Source organism: Ovis canadensis, chromosome 14 (assembly GCF_042477335.2).
Source record: "Ovis canadensis isolate MfBH-ARS-UI-01 breed Bighorn chromosome 14, ARS-UI_OviCan_v2, whole genome shotgun sequence".
In the NCBI taxonomy this organism is placed as follows: Eukaryota; Metazoa; Chordata; class Mammalia; order Artiodactyla; family Bovidae; genus Ovis; species Ovis canadensis.
Genome location: NC_091258.1, coordinates 11,488,494 through 11,504,049, shown reverse-complemented (window position 1 = coordinate 11,504,049; position 15,556 = coordinate 11,488,494).

Here is a 15,556-nt window from a genome sequence, read left to right as displayed (position 1 = left end):
TTCGAGACGAAGACTGACTCCCCTGGGGAGACTCCAGAAGTACCCCAAGATCCATGTCAGCACTGGAGAGGAATCCTCAGGTTCCGGCCCCGACTCCACACAAGGACTTAGGCCCCGGCATCGACGGGAGAGGAATCCCGAGAGGCCCCCGAGGAACTCGCATGGGGACTGGCCTTTCCTGAGGCCACCAGAGCGGGTCCCTGAGGTCCCCGTCGTAAGTCGAGAGCACCTGCCGTAGCTCGAGAAAATCCAGGAGGTTTTGCCCTCCAGGCGAGATGAGGCCCATTTCCGCTGAGGCTTCTCGAGGCCAATCACATCTAACCACTGGAACTTCCAAAGGGTCCTTCACACCATTGCTGCACCTCAAGAAGTTCCCCGACATACCCGTCTCCACTCGAGAGGAAGCACGTGGGGTCCCGCACACATCCAGGGGAGCCCCGTTTCCGCCTCCTAGCTCGAGATGAGGGATCCTTTCCCTGTTTGGTAGGGAAAGAATTCCCGGCGTTCCCGTCGCATCTCAAGAGGAGGCGCTCTCCACAGGAAAGGCGAGAGGAACTCCAGGGTCGTGCCACCATTCAAAGAGTCACCCAGATGTGTCAGTCCATTCCAGAGGAACATGTTTTCCCTGCACTGCCTTGACGTTCAAGCCGAGGATCCACTCCCACCACGTGTGCACGTGGGACAGCCCTGTGAGAAAGCCTCGTGGGATAGCCTCGTGGAAAAGACTCGATGGAAACCATAGATCCTTTGATCCATTGGGCGGACTGCGTGACACTACTGCTACCGCTCTGGAGGAAAGCGCAAGTGCATGCCCGCATTCGAGACGAGGACTGACTCCCCTGGGGAGACTCCAGAAGTACCCCAAGATCCATGTCAGCATTGGAGAGGAATCCTCAGGTTCCGGCCCGGACTCCACACAAGGTCTTAGGCCCCGGCATCGACGGGAGAGGAATCCCGAGAGGCCCCCGAGGAACTCGCATGGGGACTGGCCTTTCCTGAGGCCACCAGAGCGGGTCCCTGAGGTCCCCGTCGTAAGTCGAGAGCACCTGCCGCAACTCGAGAAAATCCAGGAGGTTTTGCCCTCCAGGCGAGATGAGGCCCATTTCCGCTGAGGCTTCTCGAGGCCAATCACATCTAACCACTGGAACTTCCAAAGGGTCCTTCACACCATTGCTGCAACTCAAGAAGTTCCCCGACATACCCGTCTCCACTCGAGAGGAAGCACGTGGGGTCCCGCACACATCCAGGGGAGCCCCGTTTCCGCCTCCTAGCTCGAGATGAGGGATCCTTTCTCTGTTTCGTAGGGAAAGAATTGCCGGGGTTCCCGTCGCATCTCAAGAGGAGGCGCTCTCCACAGGAAAGGCGAGAGGAACTCCAGGGTCGTGCCACCATTCCAAGAGTCCCCCAGATGTGTCAGTCCATTCCAGAGGAACCTGTTTTCCCTGCACTGCCTTGACGTTCAAGCCGAGGATCGACTCCCACCACGTGTGCACGTGGGACAGCCCTGTGGGAAAGCCTCGTGGGAAAGCCTCGTGGGAAAGACTCGAGGGAAAACCATAGATCCTTTGATCCACGCGGCGGACTGCGTGACACTGCTGCTACCGCTCTGGAGGAAAGCGCAAGTGCATGCCCGCATTCGAGACGAGGACTGACTCCCCTGGGGAGACTCCAGAAGTACCCCAAGATCCATGTCAGCACTGGAGAGGAATCCTCAGGTTCCGGCCCCGACTCCACACAAGGTCTTAGGCCCCGGCATCGACGGGAGAGGAATCCCGAGAGGCCCCCGTGGAACTCGCATGGGGACTGGCCTTTCCTGAGGCCACCAGAGTGGTTCCCTGAGGTCCCCGTCGTAAGTCGAGAGCACCTGCCGCAGGTCGAGAACATCCAGGCGATTTTTGCCCTCCAGGCGAGATGAGGCCCATTTCCGCTGAGGCTTCTCGAGGCTAATCACGACTAACCACTGGAACTTCCAAAAGGTCCTTCACACCCTTGCTGCAACTCAAGAAGTTCCCCGACATACCCGTCTCCACTCGAGAGGAAGCACGTGGGTCCCGCACACATCCAGGGGAGCCCCGTTTCCGCCTCCTAGCTCGAGATGAGGGATCCTTTCCCTGTTTCGTAGGGAAAGAATTACCGGCGTTCCTGTCGCATCTCAAGAGGAGGCGCTCTCCACAGGAAAGGCGAGAGGAACTCCAGGGTCGTGCCACCATTCCAAGAGTCCCCCAGATGTGTCAGTCCATTCCAGAGGAACCTGTTTTCCCTGCACTGCCTTGACGTTCAAGCCGAGGATCGACTCCCACGACGTGTGCACGTGGGACAGCCCTGTGGGAAAGCCTCGTGGGAAAGCCTCGTGGGAAAGACTCGAGGGAAAACCATAGATCCTTTGATCCACGCGGCGGACTGCGTGACACTGCTGCTACCGCTCCGGAGGAAAGCGCAAGTGCATGCCCGCATTCGAGACGAGGACTGACTCCCCTGGGGAGACTCCAGAAGTACCCCAAGATCCATGTCAGCACTGGAGAGGAATCCTCAGGTTCCGGCCCCGACTCCACACAAGGTCTTAGGCCCCGGCATCGACGGGAGAGGAATCCCGAGAGGCCCCCGAGGAACTCGCATGGGGACTGGCCTTTCCTGAGGCCACCAGAGCGGGTCCCTGAGGTCCCCGTCGTAAGTCGAGAGCACCTGCCGCAACTCGAGAAAATCCAGGAGGTTTTGCCCTCCAGGCGAGATGAGGCCCATTTCCGCTGAGGCTTCTCGAGGCCAATCACATCTAACCACTGGAACTTCCAAAGGGTCCTTCACACCATTGCTGCAACTCAAGAAGTTCCCCGACATACCCGTCTCCACTCGAGAGGAAGCACGTGGGGTCCCTCACACATCCAGGGGAGCCCCGTTTCCGCCTCCTAGCTCGAGATGAGGGATCCTTCCCTTTTTCGTAGGGAAAGAATTCCCGGCGTTCCAGTCGCATCTCAAGAGGAGGCGCTCTCCACAGGAAAGGCGAGAGGAACTCCAGGGTCGTGACACCATTACAAGAGTCGCCCAGATGTGTCAGTCCATTCCAGAGGAACCTGTTTTCCCTGCACTGCCTTGACGTTCAAGCCGAGGATCGACTCCCACCACGTGTGCACGTGGGACAGCCCTGTGGGAAAGCCTCGTGGGAAAGCATCGTGGGAAAGACTCGAGGGAAAACCATAGATCCTTTGATCCACGCGGCGGACTGCGTGACACTGCTGCTACCGCTCTGGAGGAAAGCGCAAGTGCATGCCCGCATTCGAGACGAGGACTGACTCCCCTGGGGAGACTCCAGAAGTACCCCAAGATCCATGTCAGCACTGGAGAGGAATCCTCAGGTTCCGGCCCCGACTCCACACAAGGTATTAGGCCCCGGCATCGACGGAAGAGGAATCCCGAGACGCCCCCGAGGAACTCGCATGGGGACTGGCCTTTCCTGAGGCCACCAGAGCGGGTCCCTGAGGTCCCCGTCGTAAGTCGAGAGCACCTGCCGCAACTCGAGAAAATCCAGGAGGTTTTGCCCTCCAGGCGAGATGAGGCCCATTTCCGCTGAGGCTTCTCGAGGCCAATCACATCTAACCACTGGAACTTCCAAAGGGTCCTTCACACCATTGCTGCAACTCAAGAAGTTCCCCGACATACCCGTCTCCACTCGAGAGGAAGCACGTGGGGTCCCTCACACATCCAGGGGAGCCCCGTTTCCGCCTCCTAGCTCGAGATGAGGGATCCTTCCCTTTTTCGTAGGGAAAGAATTCCCGGCGTTCCAGTCGCATCTCAAGAGGAGGCGCTCTCCACAGGAAAGGCGAGAGGAACTCCAGGGTCGAGACACCATTCCAAGAGTCCCCCAGATGTGTCAGTCCATTCCAGAGGAACCTGTTTTCCCTGCACTGCCTTGACGTTCAAGCCGAGGATCGACTCCCACCACGTGTGCACGTGGGACAGCCCTGTGGGAAAGCCTCGTGGGAAAGCCTCGTGGGAAAGACTCGAGGGAAAACCATAGATCCTTTGATCCACGCGGCGGACTGCGTGACACTGCTGCTACCGCTCTGGAGGAAAGCGCAAGTGCATGCCCGCATTCGAGACGAGGACTGACTCCCCTGGGGAGACTCCAGAAGTACCCCAAGATCCATGTCAGCACTGGAGAGGAAACCTCAGGTTCCGGCCCCGACTCCACACAAGGTCTTAGGCCCCGGCATCGACGGGAGAGGAATCCCGAGACGCCCCCGAGGAACTCGCAAGGGGACTGGCCTTTCCTGAGGCCACCAGAGCGGGTCCCTGAGGTCCCCGTCGTAAGTCGAGAGCACCTGCCGCAACTCGAGAAAATCCAGGAGATTTTGCCCTCCAGGCGAGATGAGGCCCATTTCCGCTGAGGCTTCTTGAGGCCAATCACATCTAACCACTGGAACTTCCAAAGGGTCCTTCAGACCCTTGCTGCAACTTAAGAACTTCCCCGACATACCCGTCTGCACTCGAGAGGAAGCACGTGGTGTCCCGCACACATCCAGGGGAGCCCCGTTTCCGCCTCCTAGCTCGAGATGAGGGATCCTTTCCCTGTTTCGTAGGGAAAGAATTCCCGGCGTTCCCGTCGCATCTCAAGACGAGGCACTCTCCACAGGAAAGGCGAGAGGAACTCCAGGGTCATGCCACCATTCCACGAGTCCCCCAGATGTGTCAGTCCATTCCAGAGGAACCTGTTTTCCCTGCACTGCCTTGACGTTCAAGCCGAGGATCGACTCCCACCACGTGTGCACGTGGGACAGCCCTGTGGGAAAGCCTCGTGGGAAAGCCTCGTGGGAAAGACTCGAGGGAAAACCATAGATCCTTTGATCCACGCCGCGGACTGCGTGACACTGCTGCTACCGCTCTGGCGGAAAGCACAAGTGCATGCCCGCATTCGAGACAAGGACTGACTCCCCTGGGGAGACTCCAGAAGTACCCCAAGATCCATGTCAGCACTGGAGAGGAATCCTCAGGTTCCGGCCCCGACTCCACACAAGGTCTTAGGCCCCGGCATCGACGGGAGAGGAATCCCGAGAGGCCCCCGAGGAACTCGCATGGGGACTGGCCTTTCCTGAGGCCACCAGAGCGGGTCCCTGAGGTCCCCGTCATAAGTCGAGAGCACCTGCCGCAACTCAAGAAAATCCAGGCTGTTTTGCCCTCCAGGCGAGATGAGGCCCATTTCCGCTGAGGCTTCTCGAGGCTAATCCCGTCTAACAACTGGAACTTCCAAAGGGTCCTTCACACCCTTGCTGCAACTCAAGAAGTTCCCCGACATACTCGTCTCCACTCGAGAGGAAGCACGTGGGTCCCGCACACATCCATGGGAGCCCCGTTTCCGCCTCCTAGCTCGAGATGAGGGATCCTTTCCCTGTTTCGTAGGGAAAGAATTCCCGGCGTTCCCGTCGCATCTCAAGAGGAGGCGCTCTCCACAGTAAAGGCGAGAGGAACTCCAGGGTCGTGCCACCATTCCAAGAGTCCCCCAGATGTGTCAGTCCATTCCAGAGGAACCTGTTTTCCATGCAATGCCTTGACGTTCAAGCCGAGGATCTTCTCCCACCACGTGTGCACGTGGGACTACCCTGTGGGAAAGCCTCGTGGGAAAGCCTCGTGGGAAAGACTCGAGGGAAAACCATAGATCCTTTGATCCACGAGGCGAACTGCGTGACACTATTGCTACCGCTCTGGAGGAAAGCGCAAGTGCATGCCCGCATTCGAGACAAGGACTGACTCCCCTGGGGAGACTCCAGAAGTACCCCAAGATCCATGTCAGCACTGGAGAGGAATCCTCAGGTTCCGGCCCCGACTCCACACAAGGTCTTAGGCCCCGGCATCGACGGGAGAGGAATCCCGAGAGGCCCCCGAGGAACTCGCATGGGGACTGGCCTTTCCTGAGGCCACCAGAGCGGGTCCCTGAGGTCCCCGTCGTAAGTCGAGAGCACCTGCCGCAACTCGAGAAAATCCAGGAGGTTTTGCCCTCCAGGCGAGATGAGGCCCATTTCCGCTGAGGCTTCTCGAGGCCAATCACATCTAACCACTGGAACTTCCAAAGGGTCCTTCACACCATTGCTGCAACTCAAGAAGTTCCCCGACATACCCGTCTCCACTCGAGAGGAAGCATGTGGGGTCCCTCACACATCCAGGGGAGCCCCGTTTCCGCCTACTAGCTCGAGATGAGGAATCCTTACCTTTTTCGTAGGGAAAGAATTCCCAGCGTTCCAGTCGCATCTCAAGAGGAGGTGCTCTCCACAGGAAAGGCGAGAGGAACTCCAGGGTCGTGACACCATTCAAAGAGTCCCCCAGATGTGTCAGTCCATTCCAGAGGAACTTGATTTCCCTGCACTGCCTTGACGTTCAAGCCGAGGATCGACTCCCACCACGTGTGCACGTGGGACAGCCCTGTGGGAAAGCCTCGTGGGAAAGCCTCGTGGGAAAGACTCGAGGGAAAAGCATAGATCCTTTGATCCACGCGGCGGACTGCGTGACACTGCTGCTACCGCTCTGGAGGAAAGCGCAAGTGCATGCCCGCATTCGAGACGAAGACTGACTCCCCTGGGGAGACTCCAGAAGTACCCCAAGATCCATGTCAGCACTGGAGAGGAATCCTCAGGTTCCGGCCCCGACTCCACACAAGGACTTAGGCCCCGGCATCGACGGGAGAGGAATCCCCAGAGGCCCCCGAGGAACTCGCATGGGGACTGGCCTTTCCCGTCGTAAGTCGAGAGCACCTGCCGCAACTCGAGAAAATCCAGGAGGTTTTGCCCTCCAGGCGAGATGAGGCCCATTTCCGCTGAGGATTCTCGAGGCTAATCACATCTAACCACTGGAGCTTCCAAAGGGTCCTTCACACCCTTGCTGCAACTCAAGAAGGTCCCCGACATACCCGTCTCCACTCGAGAGGAAGCACGTGGGGTCCCGCACACATCCAGGGGAGCCCCATTTCCGCCTCCTAGCTCGAGAAGAGGGATCCTTTCCCTGTTTGGTAGGGAAAGAATTCCCGGCGTTCCCGTCGCATCTCAAGAGGAGGCGCTCTCCACAGGAAAGGCGAGAGGAACTCCAGGGTCGTGCCACCATTCCAAGAGTCCCCCAGATGTGTCAGTCCATTCCAGAGGAACCTGATTTCCCTGCACTGCCTTGACGTTCAAGCAGAGGATCGACTCCCACCACGTGTGCACGTGGGACAGCCCTGTGGGAAAGCCTCGTGGGAAAGCCTCGTGGGAAAGACTCGAGGGAAAACCATAGATCCTTTGATCCACGCGGCGGACTGCGTGACACTGCTGCTACCGCTCCGGAGGAAAGCGCAAGTGCATGCCCGCATTGGAGACAAGGACTGACTCCCCTGGGGAGACTCCAGAAGTACCCCAAGATCCATGTCAGCACTGGAGAGGAATCCTCAGGTTCCGGCCCCGACTCCACACAAGGTCTTAGGCCCCGGCATCGACGGGAGAGGAATCCCGAGAGGCCCCCGAGGAACTCGCATGGGGACTGGCCTTTCCTGAGGCCACCAGAGCGGGTCCCTGAGGTCCCCGTCGTAAGTCGAGAGCACCTGCCGCAACTGAGAAAATCCAGGAGGTTTTGCCCTCCAGGCGAGATGAGGCCCATTTCCGCTGAGGCTTCTCGAGGCCAATCACATCTAACCACTGGAACTTCCAAAGGGTCCTTCACACCATTGCTGCAACTCAAGAAGTTCCCCGACATACCCGTCTCCACTCTAGAGGAAGCACGTGGGTCCCGCAAACATCCAGGGGAGCCCCGTTTCCGCCTCCTAGCTCGAGATGAGGGATCCTTACCTTTTTCGTAGGGAAAGAATTCCCGGCGTTCCAGTCGCATCTCAAGAGGAGGCGCTCTCCACAGGAAAGGCGAGAGGAACTCCAGGGTCGTGACACCATTCCAAGAGTCCCCCAGATGTGTCAGTCCATTCCAGAGGAACTTGTTTTCCCTGCACTGCCTTGACGTTCAAGCCGAGGATCGACTCCCACCACGTGTGCACGTGGGACAGCCCTGTGGGAAAGCCTCGTGGGAAAGCCTCGTGGGAAAGACTCGAGGGAAAACCATAGATCCTTTGATCCACGCGGCGGACTGCTTGACACTGCTGCTACCGCTCTGGAGGAAAGCGCAAGTGCATGCCCGCATTCGAGACGAAGACTGACTCCCCTGGGGAGACTCCAGAAGTACCCCAAGATCCATGTCAGCACTGGAGAGGAATCCTCAGGTTCCGGCCCCGACTCCACACAAGGACTTAGGCCCCGGCATCGACGGGAGAGGAATGCCCAGAGGCCCCAGAGGAACTCGCATGGGGACTGGCCTTTCCCGTCGTAAGTCGAGAGCACCTGCCCCAACTCGAGAAAATCCAGGAGGTTTTGCCCTCCATGCGAAATGAGGCCCATTTCCTATGAGGATTCTCGAGGCTAATCACATCTAACCACTGGAACTTCCAAAGGGTCCTTCACACCCTTGCTGCAACTCAAGAAGGTCCCCGACATACCCGTCTCCACTCGAGAGGAAGCACGTGGGGTCCCGCACACATCCAGGGGAGCCCCATTTCCGCCTCCTAGCTCGAGAAGAGGGATCCTTTCCCTGTTTCGTAGGGAAAGAATTCCCGGCGTTCCCGTCGCATCTCAAGAGGAGGCGCTCTCCACAGGAGAGGCGAGAGGAACTCCAGGGTCGTGCCACCATTCCAACAGTCCCCCAGATGTGTCAGTCCATTCCAGAGGAACCTGTTTTCCCTGCACTGCCTTGACGTTCAAGCCGAGGATCGACTCCCACCACGTGTGCACGTGGGACAGCCCTGTGGGAAAGCCTCGTGGGAAAGACTCGAGGGAAAACCATAGATCCTTTGATCCACGAGGCGAACTGCGTGACACTATTGCTACCGCTCTGGAGGAAAGCGCAAGTGCATGCCCGCATTCGAGACAAGGACTGACTCCCCTGGGGAGACTCCAGAAGTACCCCAAGATCCATGTCAGCACTGGAGAGGAATCCTCAGGTTCCGGCCCCGACTCCACACAAGGTCTTAGGCCCCGGCATCGACGGGAGAGGAATCCCGAGAGGCCCCCGAGGAACTCGCATGGGGACTGGCCTTTCCTGAGGCCACCAGAGCGGGTCCCTGAGGTCCCCGTCGTAAGTCGAGAGCACCTGCCGCAACTCGAGAAAATCCAGGAGGTTTTGCCCTCCAGGCGAGATGAGGCCCATTTCCGCTGAGGCTTCTCGAGGCCAATCACATCTAACCACTGGAACTTCCAAAGGGTCCTTCACACCATTGCTGCAACTCAAGAAGTTCCCCGACATACCCGTCTCCACTCGAGAGGAAGCATGTGGGGTCCCTCACACATCCAGGGGAGCCCCGTTTCCGCCTACTAGCTCGAGATGAGGAATCCTTACCTTTTTCGTAGGGAAAGAATTCCCAGCGTTCCAGTCGCATCTCAAGAGGAGGTGCTCTCCACAGGAAAGGCGAGAGGAACTCCAGGGTCGTGACACCATTCAAAGAGTCCCCCAGATGTGTCAGTCCATTCCAGAGGAACTTGATTTCCCTGCACTGCCTTGACGTTCAAGCCGAGGATCGACTCCCACCACGTGTGCACGTGGGACAGCCCTGTGGGAAAGCCTCGTGGGAAAGCCTCGTGGGAAAGACTCGAGGGAAAAGCATAGATCCTTTGATCCACGCGGCGGACTGCGTGACACTGCTGCTACCGCTCTGGAGGAAAGCGCAAGTGCATGCCCGCATTCGAGACGAAGACTGACTCCCCTGGGGAGACTCCAGAAGTACCCCAAGATCCATGTCAGCACTGGAGAGGAATCCTCAGGTTCCGGCCCCGACTCCACACAAGGACTTAGGCCCCGGCATCGACGGGAGAGGAATCCCCAGAGGCCCCCGAGGAACTCGCATGGGGACTGGCCTTTCCCGTCGTAAGTCGAGAGCACCTGCCGCAACTCGAGAAAATCCAGGAGGTTTTGCCCTCCAGGCGAGATGAGGCCCATTTCCGCTGAGGATTCTCGAGGCTAATCACATCTAACCACTGGAGCTTCCAAAGGGTCCTTCACACCCTTGCTGCAACTCAAGAAGGTCCCCGACATACCCGTCTCCACTCGAGAGGAAGCACGTGGGGTCCCGCACACATCCAGGGGAGCCCCATTTCCGCCTCCTAGCTCGAGAAGAGGGATCCTTTCCCTGTTTGGTAGGGAAAGAATTCCCGGCGTTCCCGTCGCATCTCAAGAGGAGGCGCTCTCCACAGGAAAGGCGAGAGGAACTCCAGGGTCGTGCCACCATTCCAAGAGTCCCCCAGATGTGTCAGTCCATTCCAGAGGAACCTGATTTCCCTGCACTGCCTTGACGTTCAAGCAGAGGATCGACTCCCACCACGTGTGCACGTGGGACAGCCCTGTGGGAAAGCCTCGTGGGAAAGCCTCGTGGGAAAGACTCGAGGGAAAACCATAGATCCTTTGATCCACGCGGCGGACTGCGTGACACTGCTGCTACCGCTCCGGAGGAAAGCGCAAGTGCATGCCCGCATTGGAGACAAGGACTGACTCCCCTGGGGAGACTCCAGAAGTACCCCAAGATCCATGTCAGCACTGGAGAGGAATCCTCAGGTTCCGGCCCCGACTCCACACAAGGTCTTAGGCCCCGGCATCGACGGGAGAGGAATCCCGAGAGGCCCCCGAGGAACTCGCATGGGGACTGGCCTTTCCTGAGGCCACCAGAGCGGGTCCCTGAGGTCCCCGTCGTAAGTCGAGAGCACCTGCCGCAACTGAGAAAATCCAGGAGGTTTTGCCCTCCAGGCGAGATGAGGCCCATTTCCGCTGAGGCTTCTCGAGGCCAATCACATCTAACCACTGGAACTTCCAAAGGGTCCTTCACACCATTGCTGCAACTCAAGAAGTTCCCCGACATACCCGTCTCCACTCTAGAGGAAGCACGTGGGTCCCGCAAACATCCAGGGGAGCCCCGTTTCCGCCTCCTAGCTCGAGATGAGGGATCCTTACCTTTTTCGTAGGGAAAGAATTCCCGGCGTTCCAGTCGCATCTCAAGAGGAGGCGCTCTCCACAGGAAAGGCGAGAGGAACTCCAGGGTCGTGACACCATTCCAAGAGTCCCCCAGATGTGTCAGTCCATTCCAGAGGAACTTGTTTTCCCTGCACTGCCTTGACGTTCAAGCCGAGGATCGACTCCCACCACGTGTGCACGTGGGACAGCCCTGTGGGAAAGCCTCGTGGGAAAGCCTCGTGGGAAAGACTCGAGGGAAAACCATAGATCCTTTGATCCACGCGGCGGACTGCTTGACACTGCTGCTACCGCTCTGGAGGAAAGCGCAAGTGCATGCCCGCATTCGAGACGAAGACTGACTCCCCTGGGGAGACTCCAGAAGTACCCCAAGATCCATGTCAGCACTGGAGAGGAATCCTCAGGTTCCGGCCCCGACTCCACACAAGGACTTAGGCCCCGGCATCGACGGGAGAGGAATGCCCAGAGGCCCCAGAGGAACTCGCATGGGGACTGGCCTTTCCCGTCGTAAGTCGAGAGCACCTGCCCCAACTCGAGAAAATCCAGGAGGTTTTGCCCTCCATGCGAAATGAGGCCCATTTCCTATGAGGATTCTCGAGGCTAATCACATCTAACCACTGGAACTTCCAAAGGGTCCTTCACACCCTTGCTGCAACTCAAGAAGGTCCCCGACATACCCGTCTCCACTCGAGAGGAAGCACGTGGGGTCCCGCACACATCCAGGGGAGCCCCATTTCCGCCTCCTAGCTCGAGAAGAGGGATCCTTTCCCTGTTTCGTAGGGAAAGAATTCCCGGCGTTCCCGTCGCATCTCAAGAGGAGGCGCTCTCCACAGGAGAGGCGAGAGGAACTCCAGGGTCGTGCCACCATTCCAACAGTCCCCCAGATGTGTCAGTCCATTCCAGAGGAACCTGTTTTCCCTGCACTGCCTTGACGTTCAAGCCGAGGATCGACTCCCACCACGTGTGCACGTGGGACAGCCCTGTGGGAAAGCCTCGTGGGAAAGACTCGAGGGAAAACCATAGATCCTTTGATCCACGCGACGGACTGCGTGACACTGCTCCTACCGCTCTGGAGGAAAGCGCAAGTGCATGCCCGCATTCGTGACGAGGACTGACTCCCCTGGGGAGACTCCAGAAGTACCCCAAGATCCATGTCAGCACTGGAGAGGAATCCTCAGGTTCCGGCCCCGACTCCACACAAGGTCTTAGGCCCCGGCATCGACCGGAGAGGAATCCCGAGAGGCCCCCGAGGAACTCGCATGGGGACTGGCTTTTCCTGAGGCTACCAGATCGGGTCCCTGAGGTCCCCGTCGTAAGTCGAGAGCACCTGCCGCAACTCGAGAAAATCCAGGAGGTTTTGCCCTCCAGGCGAGATGAGGCCCATTTCCTATGAGGATTCTCGAGGCTAATCACGTCTAACCACTGGAACTTCCAAAGGGTCCTTCACACCCTTGCTGCAACTCAAGAAGTTCCCCGACATACCCGTCTCCACTCGAGAGGAAGCAAGTGGGTCCCGCACACATCCAGGGGAGCCCCGTTTCCGCCTCCTAGCTCGAGATGAGGGATCCTTTCCCTGTTTCGTAGGGAAAGAATTCCCGGCGTTCCCGTCGCATCTCAAGAGGAGGCGCTCTCCACAGGAAAGGCGAGAGGAACTCCAGGGTCGTGCCACCATTCCAAGAGTCCCCCAGATGTGTCAGTCCATTCCAGAGGAAACTGTTTTCCCTGCACTGCCTTGACGTTCAAGCCGAGGATCGACTCCCACCACGTGTGCACGTGGGACAGCCCTGTGGGAAAGCCTCGTGGGAAAGCCTCGTGGGAAAGACTCGAGGGAAAACCATAGATCCTTTGATCCACGCGGCGGACTGCGTGACACTGCTCCTACCGCTCTGGAGGAAAGCGCAAGTGCCTGCCCGCATTCGAGACGAGGACTGACTCCCCTGGGGAGACTCCAGAAATACCCCAAGATCCATGTCAGCACTGGAGAGGAATCCTCAGGTTCCGGCCCCGACTCCACACAAGGTCTTAGGCCCCGGCATCGACGGGAGAGGAATCCCGAGAGGCCCCCGAGGAACTCGCATGGGGACTGGCCTTTCCTGAGGCCACCAGAGCGGGTCCCTGATGTCCCCGTCGTAAGTCGAGAGCACCTGCCGCAACACGAGAAAATCCAGGAGGTTTTGCCCTCCAGGCGAGATGAGGCCCATTTCCGCTGAGGCTTCTCGAGGCCAATCACATCTAACCACTGGAACTTCCAAAGGGTCCTTCACACCCTTGCTGCAACTCAAGAAGTTCCCCGACATACCCGTCTGCACTCGAGAGGAAGCACGTGGGGTCCCGCACACATCCAGGGGAGCCCCGTTTCCGCCTCCTAGCTTGAGATGAGGGATCCTTTCACTGTTTCGTAGGGAAAGAATTCCCGGCGTTCCCGTCGCATCTCAAGAGGAGGCGCTCTCCACAGGAAAGGCGAGAGGAACTCCAGGGTCATGCCACCATTCCAAGAGTCCCCCAGATGTGTCAGTCCATTCCAGAGGAACCTGTTTTCCCTGCACTGCCTTGACTTTCAAGCAGAGGATCGACTCCCACCACGTGTGCACGTGGGACAGCCCTGTGGGAAAGCCTAGTGGGAAAGCCTCGTGGGAAAGACTCGAGGGAAAACCATAGATCCTTTGATCCATTGGGCGGACTGCGTGACACTGCTGCTACCGCTCTGGAGGAAAGCGCAAGTGCATGCCCGCATTCTAGACGAGGACTGACTCCCCTGGGGAGACTCCAGAAGTACCCCAAGATCCATGTCAGTACTGGAGGGGAATCCTCAGGTTCGGGCCCCGACTCCACACAAGGACTTGGCCCCGGCATCGACGGGAGAGGAATCCCGAGAGGCCCCCGAGGAACTCGCATGGGGACTGGCCTTTCCTGAGGCCACCAGAGCGGGTCCCTGAGGTCCCCGTCGTAAGTCGAGAGCACCTGCCGCAACTCGAGAAAATCCAGGAGGTTTTGCCCTCCAGGCGAGATGAGGCCCATTTCCGCTGAGGCTTCTCGAGGCCAATCACATCTAACCACTGGAACTTCCAAAGGGTCCTTCACACCATTGCTGCAACTCAAGAAGTTCCCCGACATACCCGTCTGCACTCGAGAGGAAGCACGTGGTGTCCCGCACACATCCAGGGGAGCCCCGTTTCCGCCTGATAGCTCGAGATGAGGGATCCTTTCTCTGTTTCGTAGGGAAAGAATTCCCGGCGTTCCCGTCGCATCTCAAGAGGAGGCGCTCTCCACAGGAAAGGCGAGAGGAACTCCAGGGTCGTGCCACCATTCCAAGAGTCCCCCAGATGTGTCAGTCCATTCCAGAGGAACCTGTTTTCCCTGCACTGCCTTGACGTTCAAGCCGAGGATCGACTCCCACCACGTGTGCACGTGGGACAGCCCTGTGGGAAAGCCTCGTGGGAAAGCCTCGTGGGAAAGACTCGAGGGAAAACCATAGATCCTTTGATCCACGCGGCGGACTGCGTGACACTGCTGCTACCGCTCTGGAGGAAAGCGCAAGTGCATGCCCGCATTCGAGACGAGGACTGACTCCCCTGGGGAGACTCCAGAAATACCCCAAGATCCATGTCAGCACTGGAGAGGAATCCTCAGGTTCCGGCCCCGACTCCACACAAGGTCTTAGGCCCCGGCATCGACGGGAGAGGAATCCCGAGAGGCCCCCGAGGAACTCGCATGGGGACTGGCCTTTCCTGAGGCCACCAGAGCGAGTCCCTGAGGTCCCCGTCGTAAGTCGAGAGCACCTGCCGCAACTCGAGAAAATCCAGGAGGTTTTGCCCTCCAGGCGAGATGAGGCCCATTTCCGCTGAGGCTTCTCGAGACCAATCACATCTAACCACTGGAACTTCCAAAGGGTCCTTCACACCCTTGCTGCAACTCAAGAAGTTCCCCGACATACCTGTCTGCACTCGAGAGGAAGCACGTGGTGTCCCGCACACATCCAGGGGAGCCCCGTTTCCGCCTCCTAGCTTGAGATGAGGGATCCTTTCCCTGTTTCGTAGGGAAAGAATTCCCGGCGTTCCCGTCGCATCTCAAGAGGAGGCGCTCTCCACAGGAAAGGCGAGAGGAACTCCAGGGTCATGCCACCATTCCAAGAGTCCCCCAGATGTGTCAGTCCATTCCAGAGGAACCTGTTTTCCCTGCACTGCCTTGACGTTCAAGCCGAGGATCGACTCCCACCACGTGTGCACGTGGGACAGCCCTGTGGGAAAGCCTCGTGGGAAAGCCTCGTGGGAAAGACTCGAGGGAAAACCATAGATCCTTTGATCCACGCGGCGGACTGCGTGACACTGCTGCTACCGCTCTGGAGGAAAGCGCAAGTGCATGCCCGCATTCGAGACGAGGACTGACTCCTCTGGGGAGACTCCAGAAGTACCCCAAGATCCATGTCAGCACTGGAGAGGAATCCTCAGGTTCCGGCCCCGACTCCACACAAGGTCTTAGGCCCCGGCATCGACGGGAGAGGAATCCCGAGAGGCCCCCGAGGAACTCGCATGGGGACTGGCCTTTC